General features: G+C 39.3%; 1 protein-coding gene and 1 long non-coding RNA gene across 3 annotated transcripts in view; one reads left to right on the top strand and one right to left on the bottom strand.

The window, feature by feature from the left end:
• Nucleotides 1-19,781, bottom strand: part of MAML2 (mastermind like transcriptional coactivator 2) — a 372,811-nt gene that overhangs the window by 265,598 nt on the left and 87,432 nt on the right. The window lies entirely within an intron of this gene.
• LOC144578073 (uncharacterized) lies at nt 5,475-16,725 on the top strand. Its single transcript, XR_013523152.1, has 2 exons — nt 5,475-5,563; nt 6,739-16,725. It is a non-coding gene; the product is annotated as an uncharacterized LOC144578073 (long non-coding RNA).

Genomic DNA, 19,781 nt, shown 5'->3' with positions numbered 1-19,781 from the left:
GGGACAGTCATGACTGTGGATGTCAAAAGAGGAGCAGAATGTCCACTTCCTGCTGGGATCTCATAAAAGATGCAAACCAATAGGCCCTTAGTTTGTTTTAGGTTAGACTTGCGGAAGGTTTTGAAATTCTAGTTTTGCTCTGTTCAATCATTTTAGAAAATATCTAAGTATCGTTCTGATTTGAATTAGTTCATTTGGTCTATTTTTGAATATATTTTGCTTCAGTTACAACATTAATATTTGGGTTTTGTTCAGTTCTGGGTTCAGCAAATTAGCAAAATTACAGCTTTGGGTTATGGTTACTTGTTTCCTATCTTTGCATTAGAGCCCATGCGAATGTCATCAGAGCAGAAAGCTAAGGTTCATCACACCCATCATCACTAGAGCTTTCTGTGCTGCAAGGAAGTTAATTCACTTTTCTACTTTGTTTCTCAGGAGGACTCAACAATGCAAGCACCAAACCAAGTAGACTCCCTACCTTCTAAGGCTTGGTTTAAAATGGAAACACTTGATGAAGAAAGTGATTTATTTCATATTATAGTTATGAAAAGGTACAGCAGCCTCAATGTCTTCAGTATTCCTGAAACTGTTTACTTGATTATACAATGAAGAAAAAGATAGGAAAAAACTTCTTAAAAATCCCCAGGGATTTTTTTTTTAAAAAATGCCCCTGTACCCTTATTTTGCAATGGCTCTGGTTGTGAAATCATCAGACTGAAAAATACTGGAGGAGTGGTGAGGGTGAATTTTAGTGACAAGATTTCTTTAAGGCTGTAAACAAATCAAATTCATTAGGAGAAACAGAGATGGCAGATTTCATCATAAAAGGGGAAAACATTTTCCAGTTGAATTATAGGTATAGCACAAAACATAGTTGTTTCATTTTTTAAAGCTTTAGTTTCTGCAGGCTGAAACAGCATTTCAGTTGGCTCAGTTCACGAGAGGCATCTGCACCTGCTCAAGAAACAGCTTAAGGAGAGAAAAAAAGTATGTACACGGATTTTAACTTATACAGACAACAAGGGACAGACTCTGGCACTCAAGGACTGAAAAAGGAGCAGGATGAAGGGGAAAGTCTCATAATTTTCTGAAGTACCAATAAATAATAAGCTAACAGCAGCTTACAGCATCACTTAGGTTTACCTGTGGAAGCTACAGTTGCCTGTTCTGGTTGCATGTTTAAAAGTTAAGCAATTAAACTTCAATTATATGGGTTTTTCTTTTATGTAGCCTAGGGTTGAATGCATTACTGGCAGGAAACTTTAGCTCATGAATTCAATCAAAAATCCTTTCATTTGTCAGAACTGCTTCCTGCTGTCTCCTTTAAACATCTGCTTCTCCAGTTCAGGGACACCCCCGCCCCCCAGCACACACACCCTCTTTGTTAAAATAATAAGCAATCTACCAACTTCCCTTGCAAAAGTTACATTCTCTCTTACACACACACACTTGTTCCCAGTAGGGTTTATTTAATGTATCTTTAATAGCTTCCTTGTTCTTCTCTCTTCCTTTCCGCTTTTAAATTCTGGAAAATCTCAAGCTGACAAAAGAAGACATTTTAAAAATGCGAGGATTAGGCCCGGCCGGCCTCCAGACCAATGAGAAGGAAGAAAAGCAAGGAGGCAGGGGAGGCGGGGTTGGCTGTCGGGAACTGCCTGCACTCCTTAAACGGCAGGCACTTCCTGCTAGAGGAGTCCAGCTCTGCACAAACAAATCGAGTAGAATGCAAGCAGGAGGCGTTGCTCAAGTTCAAAACAGTCTGCGCGTGTCCAGGCGCGCGCTGAGCCTGACCCCAGCTGCGCGGCTCAGACCTCATTAGAGCCATCACCTGAAGAATCCACAGCCTTTCCTCATCAGCCTTAGACTGTTTACCCCACGCTTCCAAGGAGGACCCACATGTTAAAACTATGAGAAAAGCTGAAAGTGTCTTCTGAGCAGTCACCCTTCATTAAGCAGACAAAAGTACTCAGGTCCGCTGGCCTTCCTCTGCGCGGATGGACTTTTCTTTGTGAAACTGATTCAGAGGCGGACCTCAAGTGGCTTATTCTTTCGCCTAAAAATCGTGCTGCTTTTTCCTCTAGTGAAATCTGGAGTAAAAATTAATAAAAATTTGAGGCTGTATGCCTAATGGTCTCAAACCGTGTTCCAGATGTTTTCAAATATTATTACCTCTTTTGAGAGCCTCAGTGTCTCCCTGAAGGGAAAGACATCTGCCTGAAAGGCACTTACCTAGAAATTACAAACATTTAACTGCATAAAACAATGGTACCTTAAGAAGACAAGGTGCATAATACAACTGGCTGCCCTATTATGAAGTGTAAGAATGTTTTCATGTCTAAGCTACGCTTGTAATTCTATAAGTAGATAAGGAAGCCTGTAGTTGTTACACTTTGCATATTCATATGTATAAACTGTTATGATTAGAAAATTACTGGTATTCCAAAGTGTATTACGATAAATGCATTCCTGATATTTACACGTTGAAATTATTCATCCTTAAATTAAAAACGGTTTATATGGTTATAGCCATATATCTATTGATTAGTGTTTTATTGTTATGTTAATAATAGCTAACATTTCTGAGCACTATGTGCTAATTATAAAACAAAGTTATTTATATGTGTTATTTCATTTCACCCTTACAACTCTGTATAGAACTATGATTACATTGAAGAAACAGAGGTTTGTATCATTAATTAGCTAAAGGAGAGAGTTAATTCGCAAAACTGTGACTTGAACCCAACACCTGGACTCTCAGAGCAATCACACACTGTTCAACCATCCACCCATTCATCCATCTATCCGTCTGTCTGTCCATCCATCCATCTAATCACCCACACACCCATTCATCCATCCAACATGAAATGTGTATTGTTTGGAAAGACAGTCATAAGATGTGCACAAAATACACACACACACACACGGAGGATTTTATCCACCTGAACGAAAGGAACATTCTATATCTTAAAATGTCAGATGTTAGATATGAGATTACACATCCATACTGAACCAGAGAAACAATGAATAATAAAAGCAAAACCAAAAAAGCCATGCAACTCTTATCAACAAGAAATTCAATACTCCTTTGACATACAAATATAACATTCAAGGTAACTCTCTAAAGACAATTTTTCCTTGAATTTTCCAAATCATTTGCAAAAATTAATTCAAGGAACATTCAGGAATAGTAAATTTCCAAAACAAAACATGCATAGCACACACAGCTTTACCATTTTCTTTGAGTGGAACGTTTATTGGCAATATTAAATTTCACCCTAGATAGGATATGAGAATGTTTTGATAAATCACACTATATATCACAATTTATAATATATTAATGCCATGTGTGAATTTTGTTTCCCAAGTAAGAGCTCACATGAAACTTGGTCATTAAACCTTAAAGAAACATTTCTTACATGTCTGTAGGCATCAACATGAAATTATTTATAAATGAATTTGTAGATTTCTTTTTAGTTTAATTCCTGAGTATATAGGGCAAAAGCTTACATCCTTTATATAAACTTCTGCTTTGGGTTAAAAATGATATATCTTCATGCAGAGGTTTTATCTGAAATGCACCAAGTTGGCTGACTTACTTCAATAAGATTTTTATGGCTATAAAATATGACCTAACTCAAGTTATTTCTATATGTTCACCTGAATCACACCCATGCTTAATTCTTTATATTTCACACTCAACAAAACAGTGGAGGATTGTCACATGCCTGGTACTGTGGTAGGCACTAGGGACACAAAAGAACACGAAACACTCAAGCCTGTAATCCCAGCACTTTGGGAGGCCGAGATGGGTGGATCACGAGGTCAAGAGATCGAGCCCATCCTGGTCAACATAGTGAAACCCCGTCTCTACTAAAAATACAAAAAATTAGCTGGGCATGGTAGTGCGTGCCTGTAATCCCAGCTACTCGGGAGGCTGAGGCAGGAGAATCGCCTGAACCCAGGAGGCGGAGGTTGTGGTGAGCCGAGATCACGCCATTGCACTCCAGCCTGGGTAACAAGAGGGAAACTCTGTCTCGGAAAAAAAAAAAGAACACGAAACATAGTTATGCTGGAAAGAGTTACAGACTTGTGAAAGAGACCAACAGGTAAATACATTTTAAGAACTGGATTAAGTGGCGAAAATGAAGCATAAGCCAAGTGTGTAGGGACTCATAAGAAAGAGTGATCAACTCAGGGAAGGTCATTTCCTCTACAGAGCATCCCATGCAACAGGCATTTTTGGATTTTGAAGTATAAGGAGGTATTGATAAGTATGTAGAGAAGGCAAAATAACATCATATGCAAATGCATGCAGTTCTGAAACAGATTTCATGTTCGGGGACATGGTTAAACTATGTACGAAATGCTATGGAAGCACAAGGTATCAGTCAGGCACAGTGATTGCTTCTGCCTGCGGTGTCAAGGAGAGCATCAGAGAAGAGAAGGCAAGTGATTTACCTCCTGAACATATCCATAAACTCTCTTTGTAAACTGATAATTTTGAAAGCCATTTTAGGTACAGTATAGACTAAGTCCTCAATCTCTTTAGTATAAAACCAGTGAGAAAATTGCTGCATTGTTTCAGTCGAAGTATGAATGGAGACAAATGTGTCTGAATTATTTGGTGAGAAACAATGAACTGTGCCCAAATACACAGTAGAGGAAGTTCAGGCTGCACTTATTGCAGTATCATACGCAGGATTGTAGCTACCCACGTTGACTGATCAATGTAATGTATAGAGTTTGAGGTCTGCTCTGAGGACACTGTTGTGGACACGCACAGCATTTGTCAATTACGAATGGAAAACCACCTCCCTCGGACTAGCAGTTCTCACAGTCTCCTCACCCTGTCTTAATTGTTAATGCCAAGTAAAACAAGGACATAATTCATACCCCTGTTGCCTTTCTTTTCATGTGTAGCATGATCAAAAGAATAATTATACAGAGAGGAATTCTGCAAAGACAAAAATTGCATGTGATCCTCCTTACATAAGGACCTTAGTGTGTTGCTGGAAATTCTCTGATTCATTCTGTTGACTGGAAGCTTCAGGTTACAAGCAGGGAACAGAGCCTTCATTAACATCTTTCTAGCCTCAAACATGGAGTCAGCTCAACACACATTTAGTCTTGACAAGTATGTATCAGGTTCGAACCATGTAAAAAAAAAAATAAACCTTCAGAAATAGTTTGATTACCTCTAAGGAAAGAGAAGGAGGGCAAATACAGCTCAAGTGACCCTAGAGAAAGAGTTTGGAGAATTTGCTAAGAATTCTGAGACAGGAGTTCAGTAGCCAAAAAAAGTGTCACTATGCTTTTAAGTTCCCACACACTCTTGCTTAACATCTCATGTTCCACCCCAACCCACAAGCATAAAGCCTACATCAGAAAAAAATGGTCAAGCTTCCTATGGGAAAAATTTAGTATCTTTTACCAGAGTGATAGATTGGCATCTGCTTTCTAATCAATTTTACCCTGTTTAAAAACAACTTTGTCCACTTTGCAGATGCCTGCTGCCCCTGCCTCTGCTAGACAGAAGGTAGTGAAGAAAAACACACTCAGCACGGTGAGTCTCGCTGGAAATTCTGGAACACTAACCTCAAATAGGCCATTGGTGCTACACCCATTCTAGCACACTCTCCTGATTGCATTAACTCTTTCATTCTCCCGCATGACTATTTCAAACCCTTCCCTCTCTCCTTCAGCAACTTCTTCCCAATTCTTACCTCAGTTGCTGTATGAACTTGATTCCTATTTCACTGAGAAAATAGAGGCAATCAGCCCACCAACAACTTTCCACCAACACATCTGACCATTGAGCTGATTATTTGTCCTCATGTTCACCAATATGATAGTCACTACTATTGATTACTTGAAAACTGGCTAGTTCAAACTGAAATGTGCTGTTAGTATAAAACGCACTGGATTTTGAAAATTAAATTTTCCCATTAATGGTTTTATAGTCACTATACATTTTAATAATAATTAGTACATATTGGGTTAAATAAAATCATTAAAATTAATTTTACCTGTTTATTTTTTTTTTTTTGAGATGAAGTCTTGCTCTGTTGCCCAGGCAACAGAGTGCAGTGGAGTGATCTTGGCTCACTGCAACCGCCTCCTGGGTTCAAGTGATACTCCTATCCCAGTCTCTCAAGTAGCTGGGACTACAGGTGCCCGCCACCACACCCGGCTAGTTTTGTATTTTTAGTAGAGATGAGGTTTCATCAGGTTGGCCGGACTGGTCTTGAACTCCTGACCTCAAGTAATCCATCCACCTTGGCCTCCCAAAGCGCTGAGATTACCGGTGTGAGCCACCTGCACCTGGCCTCTTTTACTTTATAATGTGACTACTAGAAAATTTGAATTGTGTTTGTGGCTCACATTACATTTAATTGGACAGGGCTACTTTAGTCTCTGCTGTTACTGTGAAGGAACTACCCATGCTCTTACTGGAAACCAAACCACCCTCTCTCTCCCTGCGTATTAGAACTGCCTCCTCTTTCCTACCCAAGGACTTCACCCCAGTAATTCTCCCTGCTTTCTCCTTTTTCATTGATTTCCCCCTTTAAATGGATCATTCTCATCTATATACAAACATGCCACTATATTTTCTATTTTTAAAATACAAAAAAAAATCTTGACCATGTCATGGTTCAGTTACCATCTCATTTCTTTATACTAGACTCATTAAAAATGTCTGCAGTCACTGTCTCCAGTTCCTCTCATTTCATTTTTTAGGAATCTACACCAATCCTCACCACTCCTAAAAATGGCTCCTGTCAAAGTGGTGTGTGCTGCAAGTAGCAGAAGCTAATTGTTAAATATTCAAGAACTTTGCAAGCTGACTGTTAAACTCTTGGTAGCCTGAAATTGACTATGATGGGAATATTTACACCAGGGAAATTTGGTGAACACTACAAATCAAGATTTTGCTGTTGTCACTGCTTTTCAGAGAGCCAGTTTACCAGCACACCACTAATTGAAAGTATTATCAGTCTTCTGCTTAACTAATTTATTTTCAGTATTTGACAATAAACTTTTCCTCCTTACGCTGTCTCTTCACTAGGCTTCTGGGGCACCATTTTCTTTTATGTTCTCTCTCTCACTTCTCTTCTGTCTCATTTCTGCTTCCACTTCGTCTTTCTGCCCTCTAAATATTGGAGAGTGTTAGCACTCTGTCCAAACACCTCTTCTTTTCGTTAGCTATACTTCTGCTCCAGGTGTTTTCATTCAGCCTTCTAGCCTTAAATACACAAACGTACACTTTTAAGCCAGCCCTTGCCCATGAATTCTAGCTTACTTATTCCCCTGACTGCTTGGCATCTCTGCTTGGATGTCTAACAGGCATGTCAAACTTAATATGTCCAAAATGAAACATCGAATTCTCTCTCCTCTTCTTTCCGTAGTCACCAAACATGACACTCCAATAATATCCCCTCAGCCAATAAATGGCAGTTCTAGCTGCACAAGTCACACATTTTGAGTGATCTTTGGTTCTGTTCTTTCTTTGACACCCTACATCCAATGCATTGGCACTACTATTGGCTCTGTCTTTAAAATATATCTAAAATCCACACTTTCCCCCACTTTTACTGCTACTAGCTTGCTAGTAGCTAGCAACTAGCTTCAAGCAACCATCACTTCCAACTCCTGCAACTATAAACTTGCAACGTATCTCCATACAAGACCCAGAGTAAGCCTATAAAAATCAGCCAGATCTTCTTAAACTTCTGCTTAAAACACTTTCCTGCCTGGCTTACTTAGAATAAGAGAAAATCTTCTTATTGGTCTATAGAGCCCCACAAGGTGTTCCTGTTACCTCTCGGAACTCATCTCCCACCACTCTCACCAGGTTTACTCTGATCCTGCTAGAGCCTCCTTGCAATCTGACAAAGATGCTTTTGCTCAGACGCTTTTCACTTGCTATTCCCCCTACCTGAGAACTCGTCATCCAGATGGTTTCATGGCTCGCTCCCTTACTTCCTGCAGACCCGCTCTGCATGAAATTAGTCCCCTCCATGGCACTTACCACCCTATGACACATTCCAGTGTTACCTTCTTAGGTGTTTATATCCATCTAGGCTTGACAGAAAACTATCTGCTTTTCTTTTTTTTAAATTTAAAAAAAATGTTTAAAATTAAAAATTTTTTTATTCTTAAAATTCTATTTATTTAATTGACAAAAATTATACATATTCATGAGGTACATAGTGATGTTTCTTATATATATATATGTATATATTTTATTGCATTTTAGGTTTGGGGGTACATGTGAAGAACATGCAAGATTGTTGCACAGGTACATACATGGCAATGTGGTTTGCTGCCTTCCTCCCCATCACCTATATCTGGCATTTCATAGTGATGTTTCAGTACATATAATGATAGTGCTTTAAATAAGGCAATTAGCACATCCATCATTTCAAACATTTATCACTTATTTGTGTTGGGAACATACAATATCTGCCTTCTAGCTAGTTGAAACAACATTATTGTTAGCTATAGTATCCTACAGTGCTAACGAACACTAGAATTTATTCCTCCTGTCTAGCTGTAATTTTGTATCCTTTAAACAATATCTCTCTATCCCTTTCTACCTAGCAGTTAGAAGAGTAGTACTTGGCCCACAGTAAAAGCTCAGTAAATGTTTGTTGAATGAATAAACATATTGATGTCACACTACCAGCTTTGGAGCATGAAAAAAGCTACATCACCTTCACTTCTCTGTAAAGGATTAAGTGATAGACACATTTTAAAATGACAAGGTGTTAAATTTCTCTGCCAGGCTGTCCTTTGTATACAGACTAAATAGGGAGGCTTTTTGGACTGGCAAATCAAACATGACTTGATTCAGAATTAATAGTAACTTATTTGGTGATAATGGCATTACAGACTCTTTTAATATTGCAAAGAGGGGATTTCTCCATCTTGAAAGCCCTCTTAATTTCATACTTGGAGGACCTGCAGGAGAACTGTAATTGAAGGAACTGAAAGTCTCCGCTAGGACATTGGCCTTGGTTGATTTGCAGAGTGATGGTGAGGGGTAAGGGAGAAGAGGAGGCAATAAAACACATGCCGAAGATTTTAGTAATTTTCTGTCACTAGCCATAAAGCAGTCTTCACAATTACATACACATAACAATGACTGTTTCCACCCCCCGTCCCCTCATTCTGTTCTGCCATTGATGTTGGCCCAAAAGCTGAGGCTGAAGTTACCCAGTGTAAATCATGTCCCCGAAAATGTCATCTCTCTTTTACTAAAGATGGTAAGTACAGGCAGGAGATCTCTCATTCCCAGGGTTTTCATAGAGGTAGATGTGTTTCAGATATCTCTGTAGCTAGAATTCAGGCACGTACTATGAATCACAAACGAGGACTAGTAATCAACAGTACCATTTTTTTCTCTAAGGTATTGGGATAATTAGATAGGTAGGCCTCACTTTTAATTATCTCTTAGAACATTTTTTTTTTTTTTTGAGACGGAGCCTCTCTCTGTTGCCCAGGCTAGAGTGCAGTGGCGCGATCTCGGCTCACTGCAACGTCCACCTCCTGGGTTCAAGTGATTCTCCTGCCTCAGCCTCCCAAGTAGCTGGGACTACAGGCACGCACCACCACACCTAGCTAATTTTTTCTAGTTTTAGTATAGATGGGGTTTCACTGTGTTAGCCAGGGTGCTCTCGATTTCCTGACCTCGTGATCCACCCGCCTCAGCCTCCCAAGGAGCTGGGATTACAGGCATGAGCCACTGTGCTCAGCCCTCTGGTAACATTTTTTTATGGGAAAGTGTATGATAAGATTCAAATTCTTGCTTTAGAACTGAATTTTGGAAGACATACATTATATAGGTAAACTAGAAACTCTGGAAACTGCCTGTATTGTTATTGCATTAGTATTAAATTAGAGTTCTAGCTAAGCCCAAAAAGCAGGTATGTTTTAACCTTCCATGGTAGTAGGAACAATAAGCAGTGATTATCCCTTTTACTTTTTCAAACATGTTATGAGGCATTTGAGGTTCCATCCACAGTGGAATGTTGGAGAAGCATCAATAGAAAAAACAGGCCCACAAATCAAACCCTTTAAACACCAGACAGAATAGCAAGGGTTGTATGGCCTGGCTAATTTCCATTTATTTTGTTCTAAATACTTTTCCCCATAAAATTATATTAATTATGCTGTTGGGAATATGTGCTTCTCTCTTTCTCTCTCTCTCTCTACACACACACACACTCACACACACACACACACACACACACAGACATATGCAATAGAAAGTAAAGTCAACCAACATTACTGAGCTCTGAAAATGTACTACACATTGTGCTGAGTTCTCTATATAAATAATAGTTATCTTCTACATATGTGTCAAGTATTTCACATGCATTATATCTAATCCTCACAATAATGAAAGCAAATCCTTACATGATGCTTTGTGCAAGGCACTGTTCTCAGCACTTTACCTTAACTAACTCTTTTTTTTTTTTTTTGAGATGGAGTCTCACTCTGTCACCAGGCCGGAGTGCAGTGGCGTGATCTCAGTTCACTGCAACCTCTGACTCCTGAGTTCAAGCAATTCACCCGCCTCAGCCTCCTGAGAGGTTGGAACTATAGGCATGTGCTACCACACCCAGCTAATTTTTGTGTATTTTTAGTAGAGATGAGGTTTCACCATGTTGGGCAGGATGGTCTCAACACAACAGCCTTATGAGGCAGGAGGCAGATACTAACATCATTGCCATCTTCAGATGAAGCAACGGAAGGAAGAGAAGTTATGAGAGACTTGTCCAAGGTCATATCAGGTGTAAACAGCTCACCTAGGTTTTAAGCAGAAGTGTCTGGCTTCAGTCATGTTCTTACTCAGCCGTATCTTGCTGCCTTTTACACAACAATCTATAAGGCAAGCATCTTCATTGTCTCCATTTTCCTGATGAAGAACTACATGAAGTCCCTTGCCAAGTTAAAGGAAATAATAGGACCCATCTCAGAGTGCTGACCTGAAAGTGTGTATTCTCACAAAGCAGCCTCCCACTGTAATATCTTGTCTCTTTAAACAAATATTTACTTTCACAAAGTCAAGTGGCATGCCTTAAAATTCTTTTGCATAATCTTTCTTGCACAGAAATACCCAAGGCTCTGCATATAGTAAATACTCAACAGAGGAAAGAGATTCACACAGAATGATTTTGCATCATATGTAAATAGAAGCCAAAAAAACCTTCCACATCACAGCTTCCCTTTATTCTGAGAAAACTCCAAGGGAAAATTAACTTTGATTTTCTAAATCATCTTTTGATTTACCCTAGTAGAGGATAATCAGTGCTAAAATACATATTGAAAGCCACCTGAGATGTGCTGATCTAGCATGACAATGCCAAGGAATTCAGACATTAAATTGATCTTGGAATCCAAGCTCTCCTTCCTTAACTTCAACACAAGAGGAATCACAAAATCCACGTGGAGGAGAAATCTTCATATCTACACCATGGGACTCGTCATTTACTCAAAACAGAGTATCTCCAATGCCATTTTGTTTACAAAGCAGCTAAGGTTGTTACTTCTGCACTCAAGAGAGTGCTGCCTCTTGGTAATATTGATTGCTGGCATTTTTGCTGGTAGTATACTGACAGAGATTGACCACCAAAATCTTGTGAGGCGCATTTATCTTTCTCTTTGTTAAGAGAGAAACCCCATTCTCCTCAAGAAACAGTGAAGCTGTTCCAGCATGTATTTTAAATGATTCATATTATCTGACAATGGAAAGGTAAATTCTCTCCCAGGATTTAGAATATAATTCTCAGCCATCTGAGAATTCTGTTTATCCCACCTTGTATACTTGCTGAGAGAATTACAATTAGATGGAAACATCTAATATCAAGGAATCTAATAGCTCCAGCATAGGATACTGTGACTGCTCCAGATAGATTTTCTCGGTGAAACCCAAAGTTTATGGTTCATCACCATGTCCCTTTCTCGTTATGGCACTATGTAAGGAAGTGATGAGAAGTCTTTGAAAAGGTCTACACTGTAGGTATCACTTACACTTTTTTTGAAGATAAGAATTTGTGAGACTTCTGGGGGATTTTTGACAGGTCTTGTTAGGATTATTTTAAAACACACAGGGGAAAGTGATTTGACGTTAAGCAGTGGCAAATCTATACAAAACAAAAAGTCATCTGAGACTTTCACTTAATATAAAGTTCTACTAAACCTATGCAAATAATCATCACATTTTCTAGAAAGAGTTCTAAAGTAAGTTACACACACAAACCTCAGTAGCAGCACAAAACATCCTTTGTTGCCGGACGTGAGAAAAACACACTGCCTTCTAAAAAAAGCCATAGGAAGGAAGTGGAAGAACCTCAGGGGCGAGTGGGAGTGCGAAAGGAATGTTGCAGCTCTTTTTTAAAACTTTTTTAAACATGTAAGCTTGCTGTGGCTCTTAAGAGTAGGGCAGTAGTTCAAGTAAGCGAAGTAATATCTTTGGGATCTTTTTTACCTATTCCTATAAGTGCACTATCAGCCAAATAGGTTTGAAAATCTTGACAAAAGTACGTTGATATTCTGGCTTTACATTGCCCCAAGCTAAAAAAAAAGAAGTGTTTACAAAGCAAAATCAAAAGAACTCAAGCACCTGCATATGATTCTAATTTCACACATCTCAAAACAACCAAGATTGCCAAAATAAGAATTAAAAGTCCTTCCAGAGCGAAGACGGGTAAGCAAACCAATGTGCTGGAATTCTGCAATGCAACAAAATGGAATATATTCATCAGGGGTAGAGGATAAATTGAGGGCTCCTTTGTTTTATTTTTTAAGGCAGTGTCTTACTGTGTCACCCACACTGGAGTGCATGGCACACTCACAGATGACTACAGCCTCTCTCAGACTCAGGTGATTCTCCCACCTCAGCCCCCTGAGTCGCTAGGACTACAGGTGAGTGCCACCATGGCCATCTCAATTTTTTTTTTTTTTGGTATTATTTTCAGAGATGAGGTTTCCCTGAGTTGCCCATGATGCCTGGGCTCATGATGCCCAGGCTCATGATGCCCAAACGCCTGGGCTCAAGCAATCAGCCTGCTGTGGCCTCCAAAAGCACTGGGATTACAGGAGCAAGTTACCACACCCAGCCTGAGGGCTCTTTTGAAAACACAAATATGATCTTGTTACTTCCCTGCCTAAAATCCTTTAATGCCTTCTCATTGTGCTAAGGATAAAGACAAAATTACCAATATGGCTGACAAAGCTCTTCATGAACTGTTTGTTGCATAACTGTCAAGCATCATATTGGAGCTCATATTGATTGATTGCTGACTGAGCATAGAAACTATTTCAGTGAAACTTGTAACAACCTTTTGGGATGTTACTGCCATTTTATGGAAGTTGAGTTACTTGCCTAAGATCATAAAGCTAGAAAGTGGTGACGTCAAACACTCTTGAGGAAATCAACACACATTCCTAATCTCCTCTCACTTGCTGTCTCCATTGTAAGGGATAGAAGATCTATGTTCTCATTTTCGCATTTTTCCTGCTTATTTGGGTTGTGTTCTGGCCTAGGACATACAGGTAGAACTCCAAAAGAAGATTTCTGAGAAGCTTTGAACTTTTCTCATAAAATAAGCTGACACCGCACATCTTCCGCCTTCTTCTTCCTCAATGGGCCGTTGTGCCTGGGGCTGCAGCCACCATTTCCAGATGAGGGAATGACAAAGCCACAGGCTACAAATTCAGAGCAGAAGACAGACAGACCCTGAACCTGCAATGACCTCATCGAGCCCTGCACCAACCCTGGACATTCTGTTTTGTGGAGATAATTTCCCCTTTTTGTATGAACCTCAGTAACATAGGCTTTCTATTCTTTGGATGCCACACAAAAAATTTCTTAATTGATACAGCTATGAAGTCAGGATTCCAACTTGGAAATCTGATTCCAGAGTCTGTAAGCTGAATTCCAATCCTCCCTGTTTCACTTTTTTGCTCTCTTTGCTATGGCCACACTGATGGCAAAGTTCCTCAAAACGACCACATTTCTTCCTGCCTCACAATGCTCTTCCTTCTGCCTGAGGAATCTTCTGTCTATCCTTCAGATCTCAACTTAAATATTGAGATACCTAGCAATCTCAGTATTAAATGGAACTTAAATATTTCCCCCTATACATGGGTTCATAGAAATCTGTATTTGTTCTGAGTCTTATCAAATTACAAACAAGTAAGAACTTAGTGCTTGTCTTCCCATGTTACATGGTAAGTTCATGAGGTTAGAAACTGTGTTTCTGGTTGTACACAGTAGGTAGTCAATAAATAATTACTATATGAATGAATCAATACAGGCATTCCTCATCTGCAGTTAATTCTTGAACTAGACAAAGATAGGAAATTACTTCATTTTTACATAACTGAAGCCACATAAGCATGTCAGACTGCAATACATCTTGTTTGACTTGATTAAATGCCATAAATATCTCAACAGAAAGAAAGTAAAAAACTATAATCCAGAATCAGGCTGTGAAGACAGAGGACATCCCAGTAAGAAAGAAAGGAATACTCTGGGTAGTAGCAATCTCAGAACTAGAAAAGTGCTTCAAGAATAAAACTGCTGGAGTCAAGACAGGAACTACATTGAAAACAGGGATTACCTTGTAAAAATACAGTTTCCAGCAGACAAAATATAGAAACAATACTTCTGTGATCCCAACTTTTGCATTCAGCATTCTGAGAGTTATTTTTCCTGTGGGAAAGCATTTCCAATTTTACCGTAGAGTTGTAGAAAAATGTTGCAATTTTTATAAACTTTGTTTTATTGCCAAATTTCTTATAGCCCATCCACTTCATGAAGCAAGAGATAACTGGTTTGCATCATCTTTTTAAAATCACAGCTCCGGAGCTGCTCTATGGGAACACTGTCTTGTCACCCTGCAACTGATCCTTTCATGCTTCTTGCTCCTCCATTAGACTAAGTTCTTGAAAGTGGGAATCTTGTGACTCTAATGTTTCAACACTGAGCATAGTGCTGGCATAGAATATGAACTCACTGTATCTTGTTACTATAAATGAATAAACAAAATGCATAGGCATGTTAGGCATTTAGTAAATACAGATCAAACTGAATCTTTGATACATGACTTGGAATTATTTCCCTTTCAAGGTATTTGTTCAGTGAACATAATTACAGAGTCCACAGTCTAAGAAAGTCTTCATTATGGAGAAAAAGGAAAAAGGAGCCATTGGCTTTTTAAGACAATATGCATTGATGGCAACCCCCCTTTTATCATGTGCATATTTCAAGCACAAGGATAACTTAACACTTGAAATGAAAAAAACCCTCTATAAAATCTCTGTTCACTAGTGCTGCCCATTTCTGGTATTCTCTCTCTACTGTGTATCCTGGGGGTGAGGGGAAGAAGAGTAGGAGAGACAGGAAGGACAACTAGTAACAGAAAGGAAAAGAATGGATTGGGAAGAGGAGCAAAGAGGATGGTGAGGACTGGAATAACACTCAAATATAAATAATAAAAGTCTGATTCCTTTCCATTTCCTGCAGTCTCTCATTGCTACCGTCTCTGATGAAAATGTCTGCAGATCTGCCTACTTGATCCTAATTTTATGGTCTGTTCAAATTCACAACTTCTTTTTAAATACATTTGAAACTAAATGCCTTTGATTTTTACCATGATAGGTTTGTGCTCTCAACATCTTTTGTTCCCATTCATCAAAATATGATTTGCTAAGTCCAAAGTATAGCAGAGTGTCTTTAACTCACTCATGGATGATGAATACAATCCATTTTTATATTTACCAAAAGTACAACTTATAAGCATATACAGTCTTCTGCCTATCTTGTAAATATCCCATGTTTTCATTTACATATTGTACTAATTACTATATCTAGGTACTAATCAGTGGAATCCAGTCCTGACATGGGAGAAAACTATGACAAAAAACATTAACAGCAAGAAAAAGTGTTTGTTTCAAATATGTGGGTTATATTTTTTAGTGCCTTAAAAAAGAAAGAAACTGAAAGAGGCAGCTTGAAGAAGCTCACACGTGTTTAAAACCCACATCCTGTTGTTATCCACTGCCCCGGGACACAGGAGCTGGGAGGCAAATGTCCTCATTAGGAGCCCTATTAGCTGTGATTTGCGATAGGTTTCTCCGAAGAGGAAGATCACATTCACCTACTGGACAATAGCCCAGGTATCACCACTGATGGGAATCATATAGGGAATTAACCCCTAAGCCCAAGAATACGGTGGTCTAAGCCAGTGAGCTTAGAAGTTGCAAGATCCTCCTTGCTTCATTCCAGCCACTATCAGCAGATTCTAAATCGCCCATGAGCAGAGAGGCCCATCTGCCTAGGCCATAAACGAAATTATAACAACAGTGAGAGAGCCAGTGGGAGTAGCCAGTAACACTATGAGCAGCATGATGTACTTAGACTTTTGTTCCTTTGTATTTATTTGGTTAAAATACATGTGTTTTTGCTTCAGGCAGATGTTGGTATCCCAGCCTTTTATACAGAAGGCTGTAGAAGGGAGAGGACTTGCTGGATACGAGCAACTTATTGTACAGGCCAAATGGCATTTTTTGTAGGCCCCGAGTTTTTTGTTTTGTTTTGTTTTGTTTTGTTTTGTTTTGTTTTAAATGGAGTCTTGCTCTTGTCCCTCAGGCTGGAGTACAATGGCATGATCTCAGCTCACCGCAACCTCTGCCTCCTGGGTTCAAGCAATTCTCCTGCCTCAGCCTCCCAAGTACCTGGGATTACAGACATGTGCCACCATGCCAGGTTAATTTTTGCATTTTTAGTAGAGATGGGGTTTCACCATGTTGGCCAGGCTGGTCTCAAACTCCTGACCTCATGATCTGCCCGCCTCGGCCTCCCAAAGTGCTGGGATTACAGGCATGAGCCACTGCGCCCAGCCACCCCAAGATTTTTTTTAAAGAAAACTCTGTGTTCAGAACTCTTTCAAAGAGTGAAGAAAAACTAAACAACCTGATGCTATAATACAAGTAATTGCAGAGTGTTGCTTTTAACTTGTATCTTGAAGTTCCTCCTTCAGGTTACTCTGTTTAACAACCACAGATTTTTCCTAATGGCTTGTCTGGATGCCTTTTCAATCTTCTAAGTGAAGGCCAGCCCCCTTCAAGATGTTCCAGCAACTCAGTCCTATTCTTTCCAGATGTTTCTTCTTCTTCTTCCGAAAAGCATGTGTTGATAGACTATAGGGAACAGACTAAGATTTGTTTTTCAGCCAGTATTTTCCCCTTGCAACTGTAAGTCAGCCTTCCTCAGAAGGAAAGGTGGGGCAAGTGATTATATATGCTTCGCTCCAATGCTTCCATCTCAATAACCCTTTAAAGTGAAAACTGTGGAGAGTGAAGTGAAAAACTTGTCTCCATCTGGAAGCATTTATACAGAGAGGTGTCTTTAGCTTAGTTATTTGTCTAAAATTTCCATTTATGAACCAACTTGCCTTTCTTCCATGAGTCCGTTGAAGAAAACTGTTTGCAAAATCCATTGTACGCAATAATCCAGAGGCTCCTTCAAACTCAATCAGGCGGGAAAGGCTAAACGTGACTCACAGGATTCCTCCAACGAACACAAAGTCAGTCGGAAGTCAAGGAGGAGTCGCTCTGATGTGGACCAGCTTACCTAACAAGCCAGGAATTGTCATCAAACCAGTTTCCTGCTTGGAAGACCTTGACTCCTTTCAGTAAAGGTGTCAACACTTCTTTTTCTGAACAATCTCAATGTGAATGACAGGGCCAGACTCTAGCAGAAGGTGTCTTTAATCTTTTTATGGTTCAGTATAAAGGTTACCTTAAGAAAAGCCTTGGGAAATACTTTCAAGATACTGACTTTTGACTTTTTTTTTTTTTTTAACAACTGTATGTCCTGTTCTGATTCAATCATTATTCCTTCAAAGAGGCTGGAAGGAAAGGTTCCTTGACATCCACAGAGAAAACTTATTCAGTAAAACATTTTATGATCCTTGGAACACCTGTGCCACCTTCCTAAAGGCCAGGCAGCTCAAGGACTTCCTGAAAATAAAGGTTTGGCTGTGGGAAGGCCTGAGTGTGTGTGAGTGGAGTCACTCTGTGTGGTGTTGGGGAATGGGGTGGGGGAAAGCAAAGTGGCAGAGTCTAGAGGGATGATGGTAGAGAAGAAAAAAATAGAAGAATGTCTGAAACTGGAGTGGCCCCATGAGACCCAGTCTGTACTCAGGTGACACTAGAATAACAGGAGTTCCTTCTAAAACCAAGAGAGCAGCAGACATTCTGTCATGCCACCCCTTTCTTAACTGTCTTATGCCTTGGCCATCTCCTTTTTAGAAGCTAAAGCAACACATTTCTTTCCTCAGTATCTCTTGCTCTTGGAATGGAGGTGCACATAGTTGTGGCCAGTAAAATGAATGTCAGATAGGAGAGGGGTGTGCTTTTGGGACATTTTCAGCTTTTCTGATAAAAGGAACACCTGGACTGCCCTCACTCCTCCCTCCAGCCTGCCAATGTGATACCTGGAGTTTGAGACTATGAGAGAAAGGCCAAGAGAATCACAGACAAACTGACTCCAAGCCATGGTATTATTGAGTCATTAAACTAATACCCATAATGACCTACATCAAGAAATATTGAAGGATGTGTGTCGGGGGGGAATTTCTGTTTGTAATCACTTTATTTCTTACACTGTTAGTCAGTTTTCTGTTACTTGCTGCCAAAAAAAAAAAAAAAAAAATCCTAATTGATTCAGCAGGAGAGGCTGATCAAATGAGTAGTTATCTACTCTTAAAAAGGTTTTCTTTTTTGAGAGGAGGGTAGCTTTGAAAAACCTGAGTGAAGCTAAATATTCTTCTCGAGGTAAAACTAATATAGCATATCATAGAGCATCATTACTCTAAGCATCATTACTCTATGGTTTGAATGACCCCTCCAAAACTCATGTTGGAACTTAATCTCCAATCTGGCAATATTGACAGGTGGTGACTTTAAGAGGTGATTGGATCATGAAGGCTCTGTCCTCATAAATGGATTAATCCAGTCATGGATTAATGGGTTATCATGGGAGGGGAACTGGTGGCTTTATAAAAGGAAGAAAAACCTGAGCTAGCACATTAGCAGCGCAGCCCCCTCCGCCACTTGATGCCCTGTGCCTCAGAGTCCCCACCACCAAGAAGGCTATCAACAGACACAGTCCCTCAACTTTGGACCTCTCAGCCTCCATAACTGTAAGAAATACATTCCTTATCTTTATAAATTACCCAGTTTTGGGTGTTTTGGTATAAGCAAAAAAAAATGAACTAAGACACTCCATCCAATGATTCATGAGATTTATTGAGATGAAAGACAAGACATATTCTATCGCTATAACCATAGAATTGCTTTTGTTAAGTAAATTTATGTTTCTACAAGCCTATAACCTTGTTTTCCTATATGAGCTGAAGGTATCAGCTTAAAGGGGTTTTTGGCTTACCCATGTCCTTCTGATAATATTGGAAACTTACAGAGACTTTTGAAAGAAACATAACACAATAAACAGAAAGAACAAAGTATCTTGCCTGGTCCCTAGCTAGCGATGATATTGTGCAAATTACTTCAACTACTTGAGCTCCATATTATGCCTCTAAAATAATGAAGTGTTCAATCCGGTAACTATTTCAATTTTATTGTCTAAACAGTTTGATTATAAACAACCAGTTTACCTAACCACAGACAATTTTATAATAATTTTTTTATCAATACATATTATGCTAGATTTCTAATATGTCACCATGAACAAATATTTAAATTCT

This window comes from Callithrix jacchus, chromosome 10 (genome assembly GCF_049354715.1).
Source record: "Callithrix jacchus isolate 240 chromosome 10, calJac240_pri, whole genome shotgun sequence".
Lineage (NCBI taxonomy): Eukaryota > Metazoa > Chordata > Mammalia > Primates > Cebidae > Callithrix > Callithrix jacchus.
The sequence above is the reverse complement of the archived record's forward strand: the minus strand, read 5'-3'. Positions and strand labels throughout refer to the sequence as shown.